Genomic DNA, 26,561 nt, shown 5'->3' with positions numbered 1-26,561 from the left:
CCATTTTCAGAAGTGATTTCAGCACTTGGGGCACTTTTACATGTGCCCCGGGGGGGCAGGGGGCAGTGTGGCCCTTTAATTAGAGTGGCTCTGAGAGCCGCTCTAATTAGAGTGCCACCACATGTCATGTATTAGCATGTCCATGCTTAAAAATGCAGCAAGGGTGCTTGAACTAAAAGTCATTTGATGAGCTTTAGTTCAAGCACACCCCCCCCCCTTTTTAAGCTCATGGATGCTGATACACAAGATGCAACAGGTTGCTGGAGTGCAGTAATTGCCACACTCCAGCAGACTTGACTGATCAAGTCTGCACATTGGAGCAGCCTTCATGCACATGTATAGGTTAAAATCCCATTAACTGATGATGAGACTTGATTTTGCAGGAATGTCTTTCGCTTTGAAAATGGGATTGAGATGAAAGTAAAATTCTCAAAACTTCTTATTGGATATAGAAAAAGGAAGCAATATATGAGATGACCCTCTGAGAACCCTCTAAAAAAGGGAGGAGGGAGGACCCGGGCAACTATAGGCCCATCAGTCCTACCTCAATCCTAGGGAAACTCTTTGAGAAGATCATCAAGGAGCACATCTGCGATGGGCCAGGGATGATACTCGAGGGCAATCAGCACGGTTTCATTAGGAGCAGATCATGTCAGACCAACCTGACTGCCTTTTATGATCAGGTCACAAAAGCACTGGATGCAGGTGTTGCCCTGGATGTACTCTTTCTGGACTTCAGCAAGGCCTTTGATACCATCTCCCACCCCACCCTCGTTAAAAAACTAGGCAACTGTTGCACTGATGCCTACACAGTCAGATGGATTGCAGATTGGCTGAAGGGTCGTACTCAGAGGGTGGTGGTGGACGGGTCATATTTGACCTGGGGAGAAGTGGGCAGCAGAGTCCCCCAGGGCTTGGTCCTTGGGCCCGCGCTGTTCAATTCCTTTATCAGCGATTTGGACGACGGGGTGAAAAGCAACCTGTTTAAATTTGCTGATGATACCAAAATTTGGGGTGAGGTGAGCACACTAGTAGGGAGGGAAAGACTGCAGCAAGACCTGGATAGGTTACAGGGGTGGGCTAACAAAAACAGGATGCACTTCAATACTGACAAGTGCAGGGTGTTGCACTTGGGCAGTAGTAACCAGCAGCACACTTATAAGATGGGAAACTCCCTTCTTGAGAGTACAGAGGCAGAAAGGGATCTTAGAGTCATTATTGACTCCAAGATGAACATGGGCCAACAGTGCGAGGTAACGGGTGGCAGGGCTAACTGGACCTCGTCATGCATCCACAGGTGCATCTCAAGCAGGACCAAGGAGGTGATCCTCCCCCTCTACGTAACACTGGTCAGGCCACAGCTGGAGTACTGTGTCCAGTTCTGTGCACGATCAGGAGGGATGTGGACAACATTGAGAGGGTCCAGAGGAGGGCCACCCGCATGATCCAGGGACAACAGGCCAGACCCTACAATGAGAGACTGTGACCCAAACCTGTTCAGCCTTCACAAGAGAAGGCTATGGACTCACTAGGGGGGACCAGAAGGGTTTGGGAGAGACCTTGTTTCCCCTAGCACCTCCTGGCACAACAAGGGATAACAACCACAGGTTGTTGGAGAGTAGGTTTAGATTAGACATCCATAAGAACTACTTCACAGTTAGGGTGGCTAGGATCTAGAACTAACTTCCAAGGGAAGTGGTGCTGGCTCCTACCCTGGGGGTCTTTAAAAAGAGGCTTGATGCCTACCTGGATGGAGTCATTTGAGCCCAGTGTTTCTCCTGCTCAGGCAGGGGGTTTGATTTGAAGATCTACAAGGTCCTTTCTGACCCTATTTCTATGATTCTATGAACCCAGTCATGCATTAACAAAGTTAAATGTGCAAGGGTTTGCATACTTAGACCACTTTTGTGTAATTATGACTAATGCATTTTCTCCAATTTAGAGGAAAATGAAAACTCTAGAGTGAAAATTTGGAGACTATTGGGATGAGTGTATAAAGGAGAATGTAGGCTAAGTGGAAGTGGTTTGTTTGTCTTCATCTCTTAACTTCATCTCTTAACTTCAGTGAAACTTATCAGGGCTTGGCACTTTAAGAATTGCCATGGAAAATGTGTATATACATATTAAGCTTAATAAATAACAATAAGGATTAGTAATAGAAGTAATGAGTCTCAGAACCAAATTGGTTGGCTGATTGATGACATAGATGCTAATAACTTAATGTAGCTCTAAGTCCCCCTCTGTATGTTACATTTGTAATCCCTGGTGCGCGGTGCTAACTGTAGCCATGTGTCCGATTGGTTGGGACCTGGGGTGCCAGGTAGCTTTACCCCCTACTCAGCTCACCTAGGAGTAGCCAAAAGCTCCCTGAGAGGAGAGGCTCCCTTTACAATGGAAAGACCTTGCAGACTCAGAAATAACTATTTACAGAATTTAATTATATACAGGAAATAATTGCTATATGCAAGTCAAACTTGGTATTATTCAATGTTCAAAGTCTATTTACAATGAACAGGGATGAGTACATACAAAATAACAGTTGATAACTATTTATACTTAGGGAATGATCAAATTAATGAATACAAAGCTAATAACTTATTCACTAGGTTAAGTGTTCATTGTACTAAATTCCTAATTAATTATTTGCAACTAATAGCCAGTCCCCCTGACGTGTACCCAAGAATGGTGGGAGGGGCAGTCCCTCACTCCTCATAACATGGTTGTGGGCTCCAGCTGCTTCACGTTATCCCACACAGGCCCAGGCATCTTGCAGTCTGCAGAGGCTGTTTCCACTCCAGACCCCTGCAAAACACAAGTTCTTTCCCACACACCTCTGTTAACTCTTCCCTGCTGGTGCATGGCCTCTCCAAGCCCAAAGAGCAACTACACAGTTGAGTCCACAGAGGGAGAGCAAACTGCTGCTGCAAACCTGGCTGTACTTCTGGGCTTGCTTCCCCCTTTAAGCACTCTAGCACACTGAGGCTTCCCCTCAGGTCATGCGCTCCTGGGTCTTAGCCCACATGGCTGTCCTGGGACCTTTTGCTAGCTGGTGACTCTTTCCGTCTAGCTCCACCCAGTCTCACCACAATCCTCTCTCTGACCACTCACATGGGGTGGGGGTCGGGGGTTAATCACACACTTACTGACCTTCCTCCTGCTCCCAAGTCTCCAAGCCCAGTGTGGAATTGCCTTCCTACTCTCTAGGGGCTTCCCAGGGCTATGTCCCCACCGTAAGGAATTTCTACAGCTTACTCATGACCTCCTTGTGCTCATCCTAGAGGTTTGCTCTCTTGCTTGATCCTTTACACACTCCACTGGTCTCTGAAGTGTCCATGAAGAGTCTAGCAGGCAACCGTGGTGTGGGACCACACTGTGGGCTCCTCCCAGCCCTTTTCATGTAGCGCACATGTCTCTCTCTCTCTCTGTCTCCCTCCCCACCCCAGGGGAGGGCAAACACTCCAGTTTTAAGGGGAGCCACCTGTCAATCCCTGGGCTGAAATATTCTCGGGCTCCCTAACTTTTTTTCAAATCTTGTATCTCCTTGCTGGGTATAATACTGAACTACAAGTATGATGTCCCTGTAGGGACAATCTCTCTCAATCTCCCTCTGCGTTCAGGCAGAGCCCGACATAGGACACGACTCAGAAAGTAAGTAGAGCTGTGCAAAACATCACCGTTTCATTTCTACTTCTGTTTTGCCATTTCAAATGGACAGTGTTTCATTTTGTTTCATTTCAAACCACCGTTCCATTTCATTTTATTGAAACTGTTTCACTGTTTTGACATTTCGCCCAGAGGTTATATTGTCTATAATGAGGAGTAGGGAAATGTGTAACCTCTATAAGGATATGCATTTTTTCCAAGAGAGAAATCAATTAAATCATTTATAATTTAAAATATTTTAAAATTAGTTGGAAAAATTAATCCTTTCTTAATCTCAAATCAAATATTTGATTTATATTTCTTAAAGCTAGAATGTGTTTATACTGTTTATAACAGTGCAGTTTATACTATTTATATAGCACAATTAACAGGAGTTATTTTCTGAAAATCTGCTTCAAACCTGTAATTCCTTATTGAATGAGAAAATGCCTTGGGCATCCAGCCTTATTGTTTAAGGACTTAAATTTACTAACTTCCAAATTAATTCTCCCCATTTAAATGATGATAACCCTAATAATTTAAAGATCCCAGAAATTTTCCCAACATAGGATCCACTAGACTACTAGGCCATTATCAAATCTCCTCTAAATATTCTCTTGAGTAAATTAGGAATATTTGTGTGAATTATATGTCAGGTTTCCAGACCTCAAATTATTTATGGTCTTGCTAAAGGTGTTATACTTTTATTATTCTAATTCATATTCCTCTGTTTGCTAATGCAAAAGATCACTTGTGCTCCCTTAGCCACTTATTTTGCTTTGTGGTGCTCTTGTTCAGTTGGTTAATCATGATGGCTAATCATGATGGCTGTAGTAGGAAAACCCCCCCAGAAAACAGTGCTTTAAATTGCACTTGAAGTGTTCCTGCATCAAGCCCCACAAATGCCCAGGAGAGACAGCACTTTAGTTGGACCTCACTCGCCTGACATCTGTATAGATCGTGTGCTTTAGTGGGGCTTTTCTGGTGTTTTTATCTAATAGCTGATTGAATCGGCTTTAGCACCAAAAAGCCCTGCTGAAGCACCCAATCTATACAGATACTTCAACCTGGCTCTGCAGCAATGTGCTGCTTCTGGTGAAGCGTGGGATTTTTTTTTTTTTTAACATCTGCAAGCAGGCAATAATTGCTAAATCCAAATTTGAACCCCAGTTTTCTAAAACACAGGGTTAATTTTTTTTAAAGGAGCTACATGTCTTGGTACTAGAATCATGACCTTGCATTTTGCGTTGATAAAAATGCATGTTAGTATCAGTAAAACAATGCAGATTCTTCAGGTTATGGACAAATGTATGTTTGTCCTGGTTTGAGGGAACTGATGCTGAACACACAGCAGCTGTTATATTGTAATGACACTGCATAGCAAAACCATACCAGTTTTAACTCTGCTTTATCCAAAGTCAAATCTGGGATTATTTGGCTCACTCAGATTGATATGGGCTCATGCACACAGAACAGCTGCTAATTGCAAAGTATCAGCCCTCTGTCCCTTTTGAGTCCATTCGAAATATATGTTTGTTCATACCCTCAGACTCCTCATAGAGAGTCCAAAGCTGTTGCAGTCTTTTTGTAGGTAATACATAAAGTCTTGTTAAAATAAATAAGTAAACAAAGAGTTTTTAAAGTATCATGAATGGTTTCTGCTTGATGGAAAGTTTCTTTTTAGCAGAAGGTAAATAATAATTTTCTTCAACAGTTCCTCAACCTGTGAAAATGTTTGCTAGGCCTGTGCAAGGTAGCTAGCATTTGCTTCAGATTTGGATTCAGTCGATTTGGGGACAGTTTTTCAATCTGGTAATTCGAATCACTGTCCTGAATTGATTCAGACGAATCTCATTTAGAGATTTGGCCACTGCCGATTTTGGCCGAATCTCTGAACCAGACAGGCCTCATTTCCTGCCAACTCTCTCAGCCACATCAATAGCTGCCCTAGCTCCCGGCTCTTTTTTTTATTTTTATTTTTTTTTAAAGCCCTGGCTCACTGGCTCCTGCCAGGCAGAGGAGGTGATCCCTACTGCTCCCCACTTCCCTATGCTGTGTGAGGGGCTCTGCCACAAGCCCCCAGAGTCTCTGACGGCTGCTGCAGCAGCTGGTGAGTGGAGGTTTTTGTTTTTGTTTTTTTAAAGAACCAGGAGCTGGGGCCGGGGGGGCTGGGAGATTGGGCTGGGGCCAGGGGATGCTCAGAAGGACTGGGGGAGCAGGCAGGAGATGGGGCCTGATAGGAGTTCCCCCAGCTTCAAATTGATTCAGACTTTTTTTTTTTTTTTTTTGATCTCCTGACTAGATTCAGCTGCTGAATGGGGCTGAATCTCCTCTGAACAAATCAGCACCTGAAGCTTTGCACAGCCATAATGTTTGCCTTCCCCTCAATTAAACTGAGTGGAATTTTAATACTCCTGATTGCCTCTGGACAATGCAGGGAGTCATCATCACTAGCTTTACTCTCCCATGCAGGGAGGGGAAAGAATGTGGCCAGGAATGGGAGAAAAGACAAATTTATGAGATTAGTCCCACTGGCAGCAATGGGAGATACCAGCTAAGTTAGAGGAGCGGGGTTTTTTTGCCTGTCTTAAGGGGAAAAGTCATTTTATGCACTGGCTTCTGGACAGATACTGTTATGAAAAATAAGAGCAGGAAGGATCATTTATCTCAAATATTTTCTGAAGCAGTTTGTATTATTCACAGGGAGGGAAGAGGAAACCATAGGTCTGCATTCAAAGAGAAGTGTAATTTGGATTCTAGAGTATGGGGGCATATGAGGGACGGGCAAACTATGATGCAGGTATCCTAGGAAATAGTGGGGGGATATCTACATGAGACATTTATGGCCATTGTTTCTTGTTGTTCCAGGGGTACCCTTGTAAACAGCTCATCTCCTACTTCATGTTGTTCTCCCCTTATGAATTTGTACTGCGCTGTGAGGTCCTCTCTTAGCCTTCTCTTGGAGAGGCTGAAGAAGTTAAGATCCCTTAGCCTTTCCTCATAGGGCCTTACCTGCAGGCCTCTAATCAGATGAGTGGCTCTTCTTTGGACCCTCTCCAGGTTCTCTGCATCCCACTTGAATTGCAGTGTCAAGAATTAGAGACAGTACTCCAGCTGTGGCCTGAGCAGTGCTGCATAGAGAGGGAGAGGTCCAGGTCACCTCCCTGGACCTATTTGTGAAGCACCTACGGATGCATAACAAGGTGTGATTGGCTTTACTGGCTACTTTATCACATATACAAGTACTATCCTGCTGCGGTGTAAAAAACTCCACAACAGTGCATGTGTAGATGCTGCCCAGCTGACTGGAGCACAAGAGTGCTTCAGTGTGGGAACTGCCTCCTGGCTATCCCTATGCTGCAGCACCCTTGTGCCCCAGACAGTCCCTCCACACACAGCACATTAAGCTAGGGGGAGCAGCCACAGCCTGACCCCCTGGGGGCCGCAGCCAACTCTGCCTCCTCTGCCTGGGTTCCATGTGCTGCACCTGAATGAACTGCAAAGCAGTAAACTCCACAGTTTATTGCTCCAAATGAACTCCAGAGTTAATTTCTCCATTTAAACAGCACACCTAGAAGCAATTAACTTTGGACCAATAAACTCCACAGTTTATTCAGATGTTGTAATTTTCCCATGTAGACATGCCCAGGGAGAAGTGCAAGAAGCAGGAGAAGAGCGGAGGACACTAGGATCTATATGCCCACTATTTTCTGCTATGATAATAGAACAATGTGACTATAAATGCCTAAATTAAAATAAAAATTTTACTTCAAATCATTAGAAATATCAACTTGAAATAAAAATTAATTTGGGTAAAACAGGAGTTGACAGTAGTCTTACAGTAGTCATTTAGATTGTGGTTTGTATAGGATGGTTTGTATAGGGATAATCTTCCCTCAGGCAGGGGTTAAACTACATGATTTCTGGACATCCCTTCCAGCCCTGCTTCTCTGATTCTATGATTATAACTTTCTTTTGGAGTTTCTTGTATGACACTTGTAATTTAAAAAGAATACAAATTCTCTGAAGAATTATTCAGATCAAGTAAAGATGAGTGTGAGGGTAATTGAAGGTGAATTATTATTTGCTATGGTAATTACTTCAAATCCAAAAAATTATTAAGAGTTCGTGGGATTGTGGTAATTAATTTCTATGTAATGGTATGGGTAAACAAAAAGAGGGCACACAAATAGCCTCTAACATGAAAAGAGGGGTAACATAAAATCAGTTGACTCTAATATTAGAAAGTTTTGATAATGCATTATTAAAATGTTCTCTGGTGCCTCTATACCAGAATTGTTTTACTTTGTTTTAGATTTTTCCTATTTTTATAGTGCTTGCTTTAGCCATAATCATTCATATAGTTCTTCTCAGCCTTTAACTTCATATTAACATACTTATACGTTAGGGCTGTGCAAAACTTCAGGTGCTGATCTGATTTGGAGGAGATTCAGCCTGATTCGGTGGCTAAAGCAGCAAATCCAAATCTAATCAGGAGACCAGTTAAAAGGTCTGAACTGATTTGAAGCTCTCTGAATCGATTTAGAGAGCTTTGGCAATTTTGGGTAGTTCCCACTTGCTACAGCAGGGAGCTGTACCCAGACTCCATGCTAGTAAGTAGAGGGGAGGGGAGGGGGGGCTGGAGGAGGGAGGATGGGACCAAGGAGGGATCCATGCCATTCCCCATCCCTTGCCTGCTCCCTCGCCCCCCTGAGTGCCCCCTGACTCCCACCTTCCTCAGCTCCCAAACCTTAAAAAAAAAAGCCCCCACTCAATGGGTGCTGCAGCAGCCTCAGGGCTTCTGGGGGCTTATGGCAGAGCCCCAATGCAGCACTGGGCAGTGGGGGGCAGCGGGGATTGCCCCCCACCTGGCAGGAGCTGGTGAGTGGGGGCTCTTTTTTTTCCTTTCTTTAAAGGGCTGCGAGCTGGAGCAGCTGGGGCAGCCATTGGTGGGGGCTGGGAAAGTGGGGTCATGGCAGAACCCCTCACATGGTATGAGGCAGTGGGGATTCCCCCCCCCATCTGCCCCCCACCCCCCAGTAGCAGCTAGTGAGTGAGGGCTTTTTTTTTTTAAGCCAGGAGCTGGAAGAGCAGGCAGGACAGCCATTGAGAGTGGGTGGGGGGTGGTACCAATTCGGCAGTGGCCGAATGTCCAAATCAAATTCAGCCTAATCGATTGGGGGACAGTGATTTGGTTTGGTGATTCAAATCGCTGTCCCAAAATCGGCCAAATCTGAATCCAAAGAATACCAGCTGCTTTGCACAGGCTTAATTTGCACAGGCTTAATTTGTGTGTGTGTGTGTGTGTGTGTTAATATGAAGTTTAAGGCCGAGAAGAACTATATATAATTTCCACACCCATGCTAAATGGTTTAACAGTTTGGAGTACCAATTTGCGATTTTTGTTTTTATTCGTAATTTTTTTTTTTTTTTAATATCAGCTTGTAACTGAGTTTTGGACAAATTGCTAACTTTTTATTATCCTGAACATAGGACAGAAAGTGATCCCCTGAGCTATCCAGTCTGGTCCTGTAGCAATTTACAATCAATTATTTTATTCATAGTGTCTCTATGATGTAGCTATATGCATTTACTAATGGCTGCTTAAGGTAAGATCTGTATGCTGTCTCTTAAAAAGATGCAACATTCCTGATATAATTGCTTAGAATGAATTATTGTGTTTCTTTCATACAGATACATTTTTCCTCAGAAATCCATAATCTCATTGACAGTATTGGATAAGAAATAACTTGTGACAGATTTAGTGCTAAATTCCAAGGTATTTAAGAAGGAAATAAATTAGCCTAATAGAAATGTGTGAAATGTCACAATATTAATTAGTTTATTGAATGAAATGAATTCTTAAGGTAGATTTCTTTTCTAATTAAATTTTTGCTCTGATGATGAAAGCATCTTCATGAGCAGAAGTACTTATTCTAATTCCCATTTATTTTGGCAAAGCACAGATATATGCTTTTTATGTTCAGTTTTATTCATTGGGTAAGAGCACTGCATCTACTTTTCCCAAAAGGAGAAAAAAATCAATTATAATTTACACTTTTAATGTAACAGCTGAAAAGCTAAAAAATATCAATAATAATAGGCCATATCCAAAAATCTTTATTTACTTTTAAATACTCTGTCCTTTCTCAGTCTAAACTCCTGAAAATCAATCAGAGGGATCAAACCAAACCTTAGAAATGCCCTATATACTGACACTAGTAAGCAGAGGTTCTGTAAGTTGTTTAAAAGCCAGAAAGTAATGTATAGGCACAGGAGTTGGTTTACGTTCCGTAGGTTCTGTTAAAAAAAATCCTATAATTTGCTACAGCCAAGTAGTATTTGAAGCATATGGATGATGTATTTCTGGTTCTATATAGTACATAGAAGATGCAATTCATTGACTTCCCTACAGCCAGTCTTCATTCTGAATGCTTTAGGGATCATTTTTAAAGACTGTGGAATAGGTATACTGTCGGGATTTTTAAAACAAGCCCATATATAGAGAGATAATAAATGTGATCCTTTGGACCTCAAAAGAAGTCACCTGCATACATTTAGGTAATGGCCCAATAATGGGAATAATTTTGTAGCCAAATAATAGGAAGTAACTTTTCATTTAATATATAACTAGGTTTCTGTTGTTTCCTGATGCAGAGGAACACTCCTGCTGCATTCATTGCCACTCTTTACTGAGCCATGAATAAAAATGTATGATTCCACACTACTTATCTCTTGCCACTAACTGAGGAGTATAAATGGTCACAAAGAGACTGCTGACTATATTAAAACCTAGGGAAAAAATTACTGTTTCTACCTCACTGGGCTATTGACTGATAAAGTTGGCATTCTAATGTACCCCAGGGAAGTATAGTTTCATAGGTGGTATTTCTTGGAATGACAAAATTCCCTAATGGCTGTTTTTTTAGTAAACAGGAAAAAAATCAAATACCTTTTCCTTTTTAGATGCTATTCTCTTGGATATAAATTCAGCAATTGTCCATAGGGAGAAGAATGGAATATTCTTATCTACCTTAGGTACCAGTATATATTATATGTGCACATGTGTTGTAAATGACTCTACCTTTAGAAATGTTTGAAGTATTTGTAATGACGTAATTAACAGAAAAATAGTTTTTCTGTTTGGCAAATAACTTGCAAATGTGTTATGATTTTTACAAATGATCAATTTTTAAATGGGACTTGAGCCAATAATTTGTTTACACATGATGTCTCTGTATAATTATTGTCATGGGCGACTGGTGCCTCCTGAGTTGGGGGGGGTGGGGCACTTGCCCCCCCAGTGGCCAGTCAGTGACTTGGGGTAGGGGGTGCACTTCTGGGCTGGCATGATCAGCTGCGAGGGGAACCACAGGGATTGCTTCTTCTGGTGCCCCCACTCCTCAGCTGATGCTCTCAGGGGGGGCATCAGTTTTCTCGCCTGTCACCCCTGCCCATCACCTAAGCAGGGAATGCTGCTGTCAGGGGCTGCACCAGCACTGTCAGGGGATGCGTGTGCACCCCCTACATGTCACCACTGATTATTGTTATGTTCTGTATGATTGATCATATAGGGTGGCAGGGATGAAGTCATAGCCCCACTGAAGTCTTCAGGGAAAATGACTTCGGTTCTTTGGGATGTCCATTTACCATTATTCTTTTTTTTTTTTTTTTAACGAGTCATGTATCATGGAAAGATAAAAATGACCTTTTTAAAAAGTAACCCAAGTTTATTTCCACATGTATTTAGGATAACTTATTTGCAGAAAATTATTACTGGTTGGAGGGGAGAGAAGTATCTCTCTTCTGAATCTCCATGCATATTCTCCTCAAACAATGGCTCTCAGCCTTTTGAAATGCAAGGCACCCAGCCACACGTTTTCAGAATTTAGTGACACCCCATTTCAAAAACTAACATAAATATACTATGAATAACACAGGGGTATTCTATCCCTAGTCCACAGTCATGTCATCCAGCCTTCTGGACTCATCATGGCTCTGATAATTTGGCATCAGAGGATCAAGGTACGGTTAATTACTGTTCCACCTCTGCCAGATTTTTTTTAGACCTATACCCCTGTGCACTAGATTGAGTATGTGAAGGCCAGGCTGGGTAGCTCAGAATCTGGGTTGCAGAACCAAAAGATTGAGTACCACTGTATAGGCATCATATTATTAATTAATATGTTATATTCCTGTAACAGGCTATAAAATGTAATACAAATATAATTTTCACCCCATTCAAGCTCTTCACCCTAGCTCTGCTTGTCCCTTCTCATACTTGTTCTCAGTATGGCACCTGAACATTAGGAACCACCAGGTCTATATCTGTCCTTTGTCATCGCAGGGTGATTTCTCCTTGCTTCCCAGAACCTTGGACATGTCCCTGAGCTCTCTGTTTTGGGCCCACCTAGCTGGCAGGAACAAGGTGCTGACCTGCACACATGATGCATGGAGGTGACTTAGGGGAACAGGGGGCAGGAGGGGAAGACAACAGAACACCCGAGGCTCAGGAGGGAGGAGGGTAACTTTTGCCATGCCCTCCCCGTGAGTCTGTACCTGAGGGGGGTGAACTGGGGTACTTGCATCCCTTTTAGATTCCTGCTCCACCCAAAGCTTAAACCCAACTGCCTGGCAATGGCAGCAGCATTTCAAGTCAGACACTGCTGAGGGAGTCGCTTGACTTCATGGCTCACTATAATCTATCTGATCCTTTCCAAACTCTTCATTCCACAGGTGTTAATAATCCTCTCTTCTTTTATTAGTCTTTATGTTCCACTGGTCAATCCATCCATCCTTTTGTTCTGCAATTCTGCTGTCTGTTAACTGCTCCTGGTAATGGAGCTCCTATTTCACAGACCTATTTCTGCAGATTGTTTTCAGCTCATTCCAATGAAGTTTATATTATTTTTCCTTTTATCTTAAACTGAATAGTGTAACTCTAGACCTCCAACATGAAGCTTATCATTTTCTTTTAATTGGAGAAAAATGTGATGTGTTATATGTGATGGTCAGGGATCCTGGTTTTCTCTGATTTAAAAAAATCACAAATTTATCTGATTTTTTTTTTAACCCCCCCAGATCCATTATTTAAAATGAAAGGGCCCCCACAGCCCCTTCATACCCTTCACTCTTTCTCCCCCCACCCTGCTGGTGCCCCTCGCCCCCCACCCACAGCTCCAGGTTCCCCAGCCCTGCTGGAGGGGGTCCCCAGCTACCAGGGCTATGGGGTCAGGGACACAGGTCTGCAGCCCCTTACCCCTGGCAGGAAGTGGTGGCTGATGCAGCGGAGCAGAGCCCAGCTTCACCCTGCTGCATGCTTGGGTGAGGGGGGGCCTATTCTCACCATGGTGCACATTTCTGAGGGACAGGGAGGACCTGTGCCTCCCAGGTATGTGCATGCAGTGGGGGATTTGCACTGCAAATTTGGGCTCCCACTCTGCTGTTTTCTCCTAGGGCTTCTGCAGCCTGGCAGGTGTGATCTGGTGCTGGAAAGAACTGCATAACAATGCAGGAAAACTGCTTGTCACTGCAAGCTGCGCTGCCCTGCCCTGGCAACATGGCCCCTGAGTATGCAGGGGCAGCATGCGGGGTGCGTAGAGTGAACAGTGGGGTTCCGCAGGGCTCGGTCCTCAGCCCTGCACTGTTCAACACCTTCATTAGTGACTTGGATGAGGGGATAAAAAGCACCCTGTTAAAATTCGCAAATGACACTAAGATGTGGGGAGAAATGGGCACACTATAAGGGAGGAATAGGCTGCAATCAGACCTGGACAGGTTACAGGGGTGGGCGGATGAGATTAGGATGGGATTCAACACTGACAAGTGCAAGGTGATGCACCTGGGGAGGAAGAACCAGCACCATACCTACAGGCTGGGGAACTCCCTTCTCATCAGTACAGAGGCAGAAAAGGATCTTAGAGTCATCATTGATGCCAAGATGAACATGGGCCGGCAGTGTGGTGATGCAGTCAGGAAGATCAACCATACCTTGTCATGCATCCACAGATGCATCTCGAGCAGGTCCAAGGAGGTGATCCTCCCCCTCTATGTGGCACTGGTCAGGCCACAGTTGGAGTACTGCGTCCAGTTCTAGGCACCACACTTCAAGAGGGATGTGGACAACATGGAGGGGGTCCAGAGGAGGTTCCACCCGCATGATTAGGGGTCAGCAGGGCAGGCCCTATGATGAGAGGCTAAGGGACCTGAACCTGTTCAGCTTCCGTAAGAGAAGGCTGAGGGGGGATCTAGTGGCCATTTACAAAGTAGTCAGGGGGAACCAGCAAGCATTGGGAGAGTCCCTGTTCCCCCAAGCACTATCAGGAGTGACAAGAAATAATGGTCACAAGCTGGCAGAGGGTAGATTTAGGCTAGATATCAGGAGGTGCTACTTCACTGTCAGGGTGGCTAGGATCTGGAACCAACTTCCAAGAGAAGTGGTGCTTGCTCCTACCCTGGGAGTCTTTAAGAGGAGGCTAGATGAACACCTTGCCGGGGTCATTTGACCCCAGCACTCTTTCCTGCCAAGGGAGGGGGTCGGACTTGATGATCTGCTCAGGTCCCTTCTGATCCTACCAACTATGAAACATGCTGTAAGGCAGCGTGGAGCTCACAGCAGCAAGCAGCTTTCCTGCATGGCCATGCTGTTCTTAGCAACTCCGGGTCACTCACACCAAGCTGAAAAGACCCCAGGAGAGGGCAGCAGGATGGGAGACCAAGCCTGAATCAGGCATCCTACCTCACCCCCTCCCTGCACACAGATCTGGAGGGCATGGGTCCCCCTGCACTGTCAGAGTGCACACAACAGTGGGGAGCCAGCCCCACCTCTGCCCCCTGGGTGAGCTTCCTGAAGCCCTGTCCAGCTCCCCACTGGGACCCTGCAACCATGCATTGCTCCCTTCCTCCTTCCCTCCCTATGGGAGGCCTCAATCCCCGCCACACACACACACTTACCTACAGGAGCTACTCTCCAGGCTGCCATGTGGCCTTGAGCATATACATGCACATGGTGCTCCCTCCCAGCCTCTTGCGGGCTGGAACTCTGCCAGCCTGCAGAGAGCTCATTGCAAAACTCCTAAATCCGCAGGTTTCCTCAGTAAAATAAGAATTGGTGTTTGCCTCTGGTAGACAGTAAAATCTGCAATATTCTCCCTTTTCCCATGGGGAAACAGAAAACCTGGATCCCTGGTGATAATTCACATCAGCATCTGCACCCTTTCTTTTCAGATATAATTGTCTGTGCTGATCACTGTGGCCAGGCCTGTCCAGGATTCAGGCTTTTTTCTTTTCCTGTGGATGCTAACATATGAAAATGGAGTGGGTGGGGGGTGCTTGTTTGAGCTTTCAGCAGCGCTTAAGACAAATGTCACTGATATAACAGGATGTGATAGAGAAGCACCTGGGTATGTCTATGGCATTGCATTGTGCTGGGTAATAAAGACCTGAACCTGCTTTAAAGTGTGTCATAATATTGGAGCATCTTGAAAAAGAAGGCTTAATTCCATACTTACCGCTATTGCAGGAGAATATGTAGGTTGGCAACCTGAAGTAAAGAATGGGCTTGCCTTAGAAAATCACTCAGCTGGCAGTGTCTAATGCCATCTGTATTACTTCTATGTGATAAGCTCTGCAAAATGTCTCTGAAAATAAGGGTGAGAATTTTCAGCTAAATCGGAGGCCAGGATTTCTTAGGGTGAAATCCTTCTGCAAGGCATTCTTCATCATGTCGGAAGAAATGCCTTGTATTTGAAAGCTTGTCTAATTCTATCCTAACTATGCAGTTGGTTCAATGAAAGATATCACCATAAGAAATCCTTGCATCGCAATTACGACTACGTCACTCGAACTACCACAGCTAAATAATCTCATGATTTGTCCCATTTTAATAGCAAGCCATAGGCCATAAGTAGTCAGTTATATTTGTACTGCCACTTGTTTTTTCAAATGAGGCCAGTGAATGAGGCTTAAAACTTGCTAACAGAGTGTTAGAAGTGTTCTGAAGTTTAGTCAGGTTCATACCCATTAATACTTGCTCACTCACCAGCTGTGAGCCACTGTGAAAATAAAGATTATTTTCCTCTTTCCCTGCTTGCACCCAAGCTAATTTTACAGACTTGTCAAATGGCAATAGAAATTACCAGTTATCACTGCTTTATCGAGTCCAACTGACAAGGCTAGATTAGAACAGAAACACAGTATGACTGAAACTGGTCGCTGTAAATTGAATACTTTGACACTCTGAGACAATTACTATGTAAATCTTTGCTAGAAAATGTTTTGTGCTGGTATTTTTGTCGCGTGCTTGTCAGTAGCCTGATGCCAGGTGGGTATTGTGTTCTCCTTGATAAAGAGAGAGAAAAGGTCAGCTCTGGAAATGTGGCTCAGCCAGGAAATAATGTGCTGACAGAAACTAAAAGAAAATTGAATCCTCTCTTTCTCTTTGTGACTTTTCCTGGCACACATTTTTACAAGAGAGGAAATTGGGGGTGGTCTGCTTTTATGATCTCAAACTACTGTAGTAGGCTGTTTCCTTGCCTCCTAAAATGTCTAGCAGGCAACCTTCACTGCATTTAACTTTTCCTGTGCCATTATCCATCAGAAAGGGCAGTTTACAAGGCTGGTGATGTGTCTAGAAGGCATAAAACTTGGTAGCTGGCCAAGGTAGTGCCACTGGTATCCCTTTAATGTACATAATATATTGTTGTTGTTATAACCACAGGGTCAAACAAATTGCAGCTTTTATGAATTGGCTTTTGCTATAAATTGACTGAAATGGTGCCAGCACTTCTTTCTCTTCTCTTCTCTTCTCATCATTTTAGGAGCTCATTTTCTTTCACAGTATATTTCTCTTGACTTTTTAGTGTGGCATCTTTTTGCAGATAGGCTGCAAACAGTTGTAGTTTGCAAGTTGCAGATCTTCTAATGTTTTTGCATATGGAGACACTAAGAATTATTAATTTTTATTTGAACAGATATTTGTATAACAAGATGAACCTATAATCAAGACGTGGAGAGAATGAAACATGCTTATTTTAAAGCAGAAGGATACTGCTTGGTTGACTGATATTGCAAGGGGAGGAAGGACAACCTTGTGTTCCATACCTGGGTGCCAAATACTAGATAACGAGAATTAACACTTTCATCCCATTTCCAAATTTTCTTGCCTCTCCCACCCTGGAAGAGGATTGAGGACACACCTGAAGGATGCTTTACCTGGCAAGAACTTAAGTTCTCTTCCCCTTTCATCCTCTAGTCTAATACAGTCTAGAAAGTACCCCTCATTGTTCTTGGTCTCCTTTGTTATTTTGACAGTACCAGTCACCTGCCATAAATTTAACACAATTACAAATTCTGTTTATAAATTTTCACTTTTCAAGCTTTGCTCTTATTCCCTAAAATTGAATCTCCAGAATGCTGTCAAGCGTTTTTGTTTTTTTTTTGGGGGGGGGGGGGGGTTGTTGGGTTTTTTGTTCGTTTGTTTTTGTTTTTTGTTTTTAACAAGCAAAAGAAAACACCCATACTAGGAACACTGACAGTCTTGCTCCAAGGGTAGTTTTTCTTCTTTCGTCATCTCAAAGATATCTGCTAGAGGGATGTAGTTAGCTGTGTTAATCTGAAGGCAAGGTAGAGGATGCACCTTATAGATTAACTGAATTGGAGGTGCATAAACTTTCAACAGTACTAGATTACTTTACCAGATGCTGTAGAAGGCCAGGCAGAAAGCCACGCAGAGACAGATTTTTGACAGAGATACCACAGAATAACTGAAAATTGCTATGAAGTTTTTAATGTTCAAGAAAAGCAGACAGGACCTCAAAGGTCCCTGGCTGCCCAAGTACTAGCATGGAATTCTATCTGTCATAGAAACATGAAAAAATTAATCAACACTGCTAGTATCAGAAACAGTAATTCAAGTGTCTTGGCATATCAGATGTTTTATGACTTGGCTATATTGTGCTGTATGTAGTTGAAGGCCTTGGCTTATTTTCTTTTGTTAATAACCCACCTATATCTAACACAGAAATAACTACTGATTGTGCTGCAAAAAGTGAAGGGAACATACATAATGTACATGCTTGTATGCCTTAATCTTCCTTTATTTCTACTGCATAGGACTAAAAAAAAAAAACATGTGAATGAATGGAGCTATATCATTGTCACCATGCGTGGCAACTGATCTTCTCAACTAACTTCCTCAGTGTCCCTACCAAGACATTTTTTGTTTTGGTTACAGATATCCTGAACAAAATAGCAAAGGGAAATATTACTTAGGATTTGTATTCAAATCAATAAGTTTACAGAATATATTAACATTTACTCTGAGAAATTAATTGACATTCTGTTAACCTCACATATTGAACCTATTATTCAACATTGTCAGGATGTAGGCAACAAAGCTGTAGTATTGATTGGTGACTTCAGGTTTTTTTGCACTTAAATGTGAAAGATGCAATATTGTCATTATGTTTGAATTACTTGGCATGAAAAATAAATTTTTTCATCATGGATATTAATGTAACTTTTAAAATAGTTGAAAATTGTTTATTAATGTGTTACATAGTTTTTTCTCTTTATCTTGCTGTGTGCAATTTGCATTGCTGCTTATCCAGAGGTAAGGATTTTCTGTGATATCTTTTATTGGACTCACTATATAGCTTGGAGAGCTGGTGGATAAGCTTGGGGCATTAAATATCCTTGAATCTGTGCTGTTGGTCCAATAGAAGATATCGCCCCTCATACAGTTCCTGGACCATCACAACTACAGCAACTCTCTAGTAAGAATATTAAGAGAAACTTCTTCTCCTTGAAGCTTGGAAAAACTGACATTTATGGCTATATCAGGACTCCTTGTTTCAATGCTCTTGTACTGTGCACAAACCAGATATGTAACCCCTGCATTAATAAGTACAAATAAACTTAGTTAAACACATATTAGTTAAATTGACCAATAATAACAGCAAATTCAGAGTCATTAAACTACATCCCTCTAAAAGCTACAGACCCAAATGCAAACTTAACTCTTCTATTCAAAGTGTGAGACAGATTTTTGACAGTGTCTGTCTGGATTCCTATGCACCCCGAACTGGTAAGACTTGAAGAACTGCTAGTAGATTTTTAGCTCCCACTATTCATTCTTGCACAGGAAGCTCATTTTTTAAGCATTCATACATTACTGTAATTTTATATACTAATCTAATGTAACATCAGTTGCATTATAAACTGTTTATGTACTCTGTCAGAATAAATACACATTTCCCTCAAGTACCGGGTGTAGCAAGTACATTGATACATTGAGTAAGTGAAGGAGACATATGTTATCAATATACCGCTAGCACAGAAGTCCATAATGTCTCGTGAGCTGCAAGTGGAAAATCTTTTTGTTTTCTTTCCCTTTGTTATTCTGTATGGAAAATAATCAGAAAGCTAGTTTTCTTAATTATGGTCAGAATCCAGTTTTACCTTTTTAAAAATACTACAGCTGCTTAGTCAAAAAGAGTCATCCCATCAGGGTTCTGGGTTGCTGAGTATTGAATCTTTGAAATATGTTGGGTTTCTTTCTGTCAGTGGCTTGTAAATGAGACCATTTGAGAGATGTTAATGGCAAACCATCTGGAAAAATTTTGGAGTCTAAATTAAATGATTTGACAAGCTCTTATTTGTTAAGCTCATGATTTGACAAGCTCTGTCAGTTTAGAACAGCGGTTCCCAACCTCCGGTCATGACAAATGAGGTTTGTGGGGGCAATGCCAGCAGTGTTGCACACAAAGGATGAATTGCACCACATGATGGGAGCTCCCCTGGCCCTGGGCTGCCACCGCAGTCCAGTCCCAGCAGCGGGTCGTGGCAAAAAAAGGTTGGGAACCACTGGTTTAGAGTTTATCCAGTTAGATGAAATCTGAATGTCTGATATCAAACAAAAGCAAAAATAAATGTACATATTTCAGGTTTTGCTTAAATAATAAAGGAACAATGAACTTCCCTGTTGCAAGGCATACCTCATTGATAGTATCCTGAGGAATGGGGGAAGATGTTCCAGATTTTGTTCAAACTCTATGAAAAGAATCTATCTGTGCCCCTGCACTACAGGTATGTATCTCTATGGAGGAGACAGTTTAAAAAAAATATTCTCCTCCTTGTTTTCTTCTATTGCCAAGAATCCTTTAGTTTTCTAGGGGGATTAGTTTGTTTGTTTGTTTGTTTATGACTGAGATAAAACTCCTTTTCAGAAGACAGAATTATGAACCTTTCAAAACCCAATGGTAATGCAAGATATGCATGGGGGAAGGAACTCTACCCTGACATGTATCTAAGGCTGTAAAGCCAATTCGATATTGGGTTATTGTCCAAAAAACACATTAACTTATAATTAAGGGATTTATTTATGATATATGGACAAAGGGACAATCTTAAAAATGCAAGAACACTAATCTTTGCATGGCTAAGGACTCCAAAATTTCGGATATTCCACAGGTGGGCTTTGAAGCTGTTGAAATAATTCTTTGCGATAGACCCTTGCTTCCATAAGAATCCCTGTTTCAGAATTGCTTCTTGGATACAGAGTTTTGATCATGCACTTTGGAATACTGCCTTATTACCAGGGATCCTAGTTTTCTGCATTAAAAAGTCTCCATTTAAAAACCATAGAAATCCATGTTTTTCTATGACCACCTGAAAAAGCGGTGGCATCCTGCAGTGAGTGGTGCCACTTCTGTTCTCTTATTTTTGCCTCTCAGCCAGTCGGCAACAGAGGTGGGTATGCTGCTGATTGGTGGCAAGGCAAAAACCACAGCAAAAATGAGAGAGCAGAAATGGCACCACTTTCTGAGGGACACCACCAAGCTTTCAGTAGATTATGGAACAGTACAGATTCTGTGGTTTTCCATGGTGAATGGAAAACCAGGATCCCTGCTTATTACCTGTTGTAAACAGCAGATAGTTCTTCATGCATAACATCTTTCACTCAGCACCAAGCAGAAACTAGGAGCTTAATGTCACTTTGACTCCCAGCTTTTATTGTTAGAAGGAATTTTTAGGCTTCTTCCTAAGAATCTGGGCTTCTTCCATAGCAGAGACCATAAAATTTCACTCAGTGGGTGCAGCTACATTAGATGTTTACTACAGATCTGCTTAATTAACTTTGCAGTAAAGTCTCGGTGTCTACACGTGTGTCCCTATTAGGTCACAGGAAACTAATTTAACTGCATTGTAGGTTAGTACTTGTGTATACAAGAAATATCCTGCTGAAGACCCTTTCACTCCACAACAATACATGTGTAGTTACTGACAGGACTGGTTGAGGCATGAGGGTGCTTCAGTGTGGGTCTGCCTGCCAACTAGCCCTTGTGCCCACAGCACGTTCAGCTGGGTTGAAGCAGCCCTGGGCTGGCAGGCTGACCCCCACCCCCAGACCCCCTTCCAGCTGGGGCTGCTCTGAGCTAGGTCAACATGCTGTGGTCCCAGGTACGTGTGAAATGTGGTGCCTGGGTGCAATAATCTCTGTTGCAACATGCACCAGAGTTTATTGTATCACATTAATTTTACGTGTTGACATACCCTGTGTTTTCTGAATTAATTCCATAACTTTTGGTTCAACTAGATATCTCTCTAAATTATATGTTCTAAATCTTGCTTTAAATATTATAATTACTGATGAACGCTTCCCATCTCTTTTCAGGAGCTATTGGTATTTAACTGCTTTCACTCTTAAAATACTTCCAGTCATTAAATCTTTTTTGTTCTCTTTAATATCCCCTTTTCTCTACTAGTTGAAAAGGCCTTCTAAAACCGAGTGTCCTCACCTTTAAATAGGCAGACACTCAACCTTTGATCATGGTCCATATGTCAACGTAGTTAACTTTAATCAATCACACTTGGGATCTCCTTACAAAAACTAAGATTTAATTAGATCCAGTTAATATAGCTTTAGTTACCATCTCCTTAATGCTTCATAAAATGAATCCCATATAAACTCTTCTTTTGTTTTGCCTGAGGTTAGCATATGGCTAACCCACTTCTAGTTACTGAATCCTATTTGTCTTTCCAAACCTATTTGTCCATTTAAAACCTTGACGTGAGGTTTCTAGTCCTTTGGACATGCTTTCAGTATCTGAAGATGCACTTAAAATCATCTTAAATGTTCTTTGGACCCTCTTTTTGGTTTTGTTTGTGGGGGGTTTTTTTAAGATCATTTTTAATATTTCAGAAGTAGGTTCAGACGTGTGAAGTGTTTCATTCTTTGTTGTGGGAGTTGGAATATCTACCTTCTTTTCAAATATAGAACAGAAATATTTCTTATTTCTCCCTACTTGATATCACAAGGGTTTTGGGGTTTTTTTACTATCCTAAATCTGACCAACCACAATATAAAGAATGTCAAACAAAGATAAAGAAAATTTTTTACTAAAATACAGTACCATATATATTAAATCATACAGTAAACATCTAAAAGAATGTAGAGGTTGCAGAGTCAAGTAAGCATAAGTTAGGCATTGCTGGATTTAATGTTATTCCTGCAATACCAATTCTTTTCCCATATGCTTGCATGTCCTGATTGGTTTTGATTACATGATTAAATCTGCACGAACCTTGGGCTTCCTTATACTACTTTCTTGTTTAAAAACTTGTGTGCCCCAGTGAAATGTTTGACAAATGTAACCACTGTTCCGTGGGGTAATTTCAAATGTTGATGCACTTTCGAACCTTGATTTTCTTTTTTTTTTCCTCTTAAACAAGGAAACAATTATGAAGTTTGTCCCCCAAATATGCTTACACAAAACGTAACCACAGGTATGGTTGAAAGAATATTTTCAAAATTTACTTGATACACATCCACCTTAGAAACCCCACAAAAATAAGTAGGACCTGAAGATTTGTTTTCCCTTTCAAGAAATTTAATTCTGAGAGTCTTGTCACATTAACTCGGGTAAGGGACTAAGTTACATGTGTGTGACCTTATTTATAGATTATAATTATGTATTCAACACAGAAATACTTTATGATAGATATAATAAAATGATAGGAATACTTACAGCTTTCTGAATCCCTCCCCCTCTTTTAAATGACAATATATATAATGTGTTTGGAGAATATAGGTTACAGCCTGAAACAGTGCATTCTAATTTTGGCTGACACCTGAATTTTTGTGCATACACTTACAGTATTCTACCCTGTCTACAGAGAATTCAAGAAATACTGTTAATATTGCAGTAACAATATTTCATTTTGAATTGTAAAATAGAAAAGTTAAAGAGCACTGCCATACATCGTGCCTCTGGGACTTGTGACAAATGTCATGTGAACTCTGGTATGTTTTTAAAAGTCATTTATAGTCTGAGATGTGTGGCTCAAAACATTGTACAAAGGTTTTGAAATTTATTTCAGACTAGTTTCTGCTGGGTGTGTGTGTGTTATCTATTTTCAAATGGAGGAAAAAACATAAGCGTTCTTTATGTTGAAGTTTCTAGGTTTCAAGAAAAGACACTATTTTTCACAGAGCACTTAAAACCTCTGTGGCATTGTGGATTTGGTTTGGGGGGTTGCGTGTGGTTGGTTGGTTTGTTTGTAGTAAACCAATACATTTTCATTAAAACATATATGATGTCACTTACTTTGGCCTCTCTTAACTGAGATATGTTAGGGCTTTGAAGCAGGTCACAGTGTTGTCCTGTGGGGTCTGGCCAACTCTCAGGATCTCAATATTGTGCTGTTAGACAGGGGGCTGTGACACAATTGCACATACACAAACACATAAATCAATTAGGTGCATACACACCAGCCTAGGCACATGCATACCTATCACCGATTCAAGCATATACACACTACACACACCAAAAATTGGACAACAGTCAGCTGTCAATACCCACAGGTCTGGAACGGGCTCCCAAGGGAGGTGGTGCTCTCCCCTACCCTGGGGGTATTCAAGAGAAGGTTGGATGTGTATCTAGCTGGGGTAATGTAGGCCCAGCACTCTTTCCTGCTTATGCAGGGGGTCGGACTCGATGATCTATTGAGGTCCCTTCCGACCCTAGCATCTATGAATCTATGAATCTATAATTCATATATCACATACACGATGACACACACACACACGCACATATTCATATTCACCAGTTCATACACCTACACATAAACAAAGTTGAGTTCCTCATTTGGATGGTACAGTATGTATGTGTGCATTTGAGGTACTTGGGATACCTGGGGGAAGGTTAAGGTGATAGAGAAAGTGTAAGAAGTGAAAGTTGCTGGGACTGGGATTAGAACCAGTAGACTTAGAGAGAAGCTAGCTGAGGAACTGAGGCTTGGGGTTACTTAAGGTCAAGTGGCCCCAGGGTTACTTGAGGTCACTGGTGCAAAGGAAAAAGCCTGGTGGCAAGGAGGAGACAGCCAGGAAAGAGAGAGAGGGAAACCTGGGAGCTTGGGGCTGTAAACTGAGGCAGACAGCTGAGAAATCAGGGGGCAGATAAGTGGTGGCAAGGAGTAAACAGGAAACGGACAAAAACCCAACTTGGGGTTTCAAAATAACAGGTTTATTAAACGGACAACATACTACACAGCTTCAAGAAGTTATTGGTGTGTGTGTGCGCGCACACACACTCTCTCTGGCAACAGGAGAAAGAGACTCAGTAGGGCTCGAGTCCAGGTAGGAAAGGGAAACACAGTCCAAGTCCTTGGTTGAAGAGAGGGTGGGGGTAATAGCTACCTATCCAGGCTGGAAGGAGGTCTTTGTCCAGCAGGTATTGTCCAGAGGGGGTCGCCAGCAGGGCCTCTGCATGGATCGATGGTGTGGCATGCTGCTGGTCTAGATGGAGAGGGCATCCCAAGGAGTCAGTCTTCACTTCCCCTTTTTTATGGGGCAGACTACCTATGATCTCCTATGAGGAGGGTCTGTCCAGGCAATGTCAGTCTTGTTCCAGTGGGTTCCAGGTGTTCTTACTGAGCATGTGCAGCCTTGGCACAATGGTGGGTTGCCTTGTCTTTTGTTTCTTGAATGCTGGGGGTGGTTCCAAGGGCTGGGTCGTTGGTCCAGGTATTGGTGTTGATGGTTCAGATGGAGCTATTTGTAGACCTGCTGCCATTGTCTCTCATGCTAAAACAAGTACCATCTTTACATTCAGGGTCATCTTGTATTCAGGTAAGATGACACACCACCGCAAAATTAGATTCCATATGTGCAAAATGTATAAATGTATTATAATTTTCCATTTATGTAATGTAATTATTGGAGGCAGTGGGGAAGGAAGTGAGGGGGGCAGGGAGCTTGGCTTCTGCCTCCCCTTTACCCCTTCCTCCCCATTGTGCTTATGCCTCAGGCCCCAAATCCCCCGCTTCCAGTTCCCCCCACTTTCCCACCTCCATGCTGTTTCTGCCTCCACAGCCTTAGGTTGACCACCCTTACCTTTGCTCCCCACCAGTAGGCTTCATCTGTGCTGCAGCCTGGGACACTTAGCATGGCTCCTGCACAGTCAGCACTGCTGCTACTGGGCTGGGCTGAAGCACGTGCTCCATCTCCAGGCTGCTACAAGGACAGCATGTTGCCAGGCTGCTGGCATGGAACAAAAGTATGAGGGTGTGCAGCAGAGGTGGGGAAGATGAGTGTTGGTGGGGGGTGGGGAGGAACTGGGGGCACCAGTTATTTGAGACTGAAAGGGAGGAGTGGCAGTACCTGCGGAGGTGGGAGATGGGGGGAGCCGAACTGTGCCATGTTGCGCTGCAGCAGCTGCCTGCTCCCTGCCACCTCCAGATTTGACTGTAAGGCGAGGGACTTTTCCCCCCATGTTAAATGTTAGTGGTTTCTGGTTGATATTTGGTGACAATTTCAAGACGGGGGTAGGAAGCCTAGGTGGTAAGAAACCTGCCATTTCAGAACACCAAATTCTTCTTTTTTAGCTCCTTACTCAGGAAAGTAGCTGAATTCATGTTGAACCTTAAGGATGTGAGAGCTCCCATGCAGCTTAATGGGAAAACACAGTGGCTTAAAGCCTTGATAATTTGGGTCCTCTTTTCTGTTCAATGCAGATATGCTCCTAGGGAGCTTTAGTTGCTTCTTGATGAGTCTGAACATGAGAAGGTTTCTTAAAGAGCACAATGCATCTAGTTTTAAAAACGTTTGCTGCATGTGGTCTGAAAAATGAAAGAGTCTATTTATTAATATAGTAAAGCACATGCCAGGAACAACACAGTCTTGAAGCATCTTTAAATGTAGAGCAAGGTTATTTCAAAGTTACAAGGCAAAGTACCTTTCCTGCAGTACCACTCAAAATACACACTCCAGAACTCTTGAAAATGAATTAATGTTGAAATAACTAACATCACTTGTTCCAATATCCTCTGATTGCTTGAGGCTGAAAGCACAGTGAGTACAATTAATTTCTGTTGTACCAAAGCTGATCTTTGAAATTCTGAGCTGAATGTTTTGTTTATATCTCCCTTGAATAAATGTAAGAATATGTAAAACTTAATAACATGTAACTGATTAAATAAAAGACACTTTTTGAAACCAGGAGATGCTTTTTATTCATATTAGTAAAACACAGCCTGGGTGAAGAAATAATGGAACTAAAAAGTAATGTGTGTTCAGAATATTCTGTTTTAATTTAATAGTTGAATTGCATTGTTAAAACTTCTACTACCTTTCTGGTCATAAAAAGAGAGTCTGTAACCAACCAGTTGGCAATTGCTTAATTCCATGTGCTGGATATGATTAATCAATTTTACTAAAATGTCTTATTTGTTGAATATATTTCACTAATCAGAAATAAAGTCCCAGTGCTTCGGAAAAAACAGTCACCTTTTTAAAGTCTAACAGTGAGTGTCAAGAAGCCACTTTAGAATTTCTCAGGAATATTGTTGAATTGTATCCATATAGTTAATAGTTTTGTTTGATGTCATTTCTAAAATGTATAAAAAAAATAAACGAAAAA

General features: G+C 42.2%; 1 protein-coding gene across 2 annotated transcripts in view; it reads left to right on the top strand.

Moving 5' to 3' along the window:
• Positions 1 to 26,561, top strand: part of GALNTL6 (polypeptide N-acetylgalactosaminyltransferase like 6) — a 961,474-nt gene that overhangs the window by 462,681 nt on the left and 472,232 nt on the right. The window lies entirely within an intron of this gene.

This window comes from Crocodylus siamensis, chromosome 2 (genome assembly GCF_052110815.1).
Source record: "Crocodylus siamensis isolate JL-2025a chromosome 2, ASM5211081v1, whole genome shotgun sequence".
Taxonomy (NCBI): Eukaryota; Metazoa; Chordata; order Crocodylia; family Crocodylidae; genus Crocodylus; species Crocodylus siamensis.
This window is presented reverse-complemented; position numbering and strand designations above follow the sequence as displayed.